Source organism: Elephantulus edwardii, unplaced genomic scaffold (assembly GCF_000299155.1).
Source record: "Elephantulus edwardii isolate Elephantulus edwardi_28Jun2011 unplaced genomic scaffold, EleEdw1.0 scaffold00161, whole genome shotgun sequence".
Taxonomy (NCBI): domain Eukaryota; kingdom Metazoa; phylum Chordata; class Mammalia; order Macroscelidea; family Macroscelididae; genus Elephantulus; species Elephantulus edwardii.
Genome location: NW_006399911.1, coordinates 2337146 through 2337681, shown reverse-complemented (window position 1 = coordinate 2337681; position 536 = coordinate 2337146). Strand labels below are relative to the sequence as shown.

At 55.0% G+C, this 536-nt stretch overlaps 1 protein-coding gene across 1 annotated transcript in view; it reads right to left on the bottom strand.

The window, feature by feature from the left end:
- The window catches only part of LOC102876108, a 25012-nt gene that overhangs the window by 10016 nt on the left and 14460 nt on the right, over nucleotides 1–536 (bottom strand). The window lies entirely within an intron of this gene.

The window sequence follows — 536 nt, the reverse complement described above, 5'->3', positions numbered from 1 at the left end:
TTTCAGGGCTGCACACACCCTTCTTTGCCCACACTCCCATTTTACAGATGCAGAAATTTGAGCCTAGAGATTAAACCCTACAGATTAGAATCAGGACTAGGGTTAGAACCCCAGCAAGAGGCCAAGATCTGTGTATGGCAAGCACCCTGACCTGTGTTCCCAAGACAGCAAGATAATCCTGTCATTCCTTTAAACCCAGCCCTTCCTCTTTCCTGGCTCATCCACTTGCCCCATTTCGGTGATTTTCCCACTGCTCCCTACCCTCCTCACCTGCAGGTCACTTTCATCTCCTGTTAGGGCTCCGCCCTCCCAGCCAGCCAGCTTCTTCCTCCCTCAGGCCCTTCCTGACACTCTCACCAGTGGCTATTCTGAAACGTGGGGCAGAAGGGGTAGTTGCTTGGAGGTCTCTTGGATCTCCTGGGGTCAGGGACACCGTCCCCCCTTCCCCATCCTCCCTACATCTGCCTGTCCAGTTTCCCCTCCTGACATCCTGGTGGCCGAGCCAGCTCAAACAGCTCCAAGCAGCCCCAGCCTGG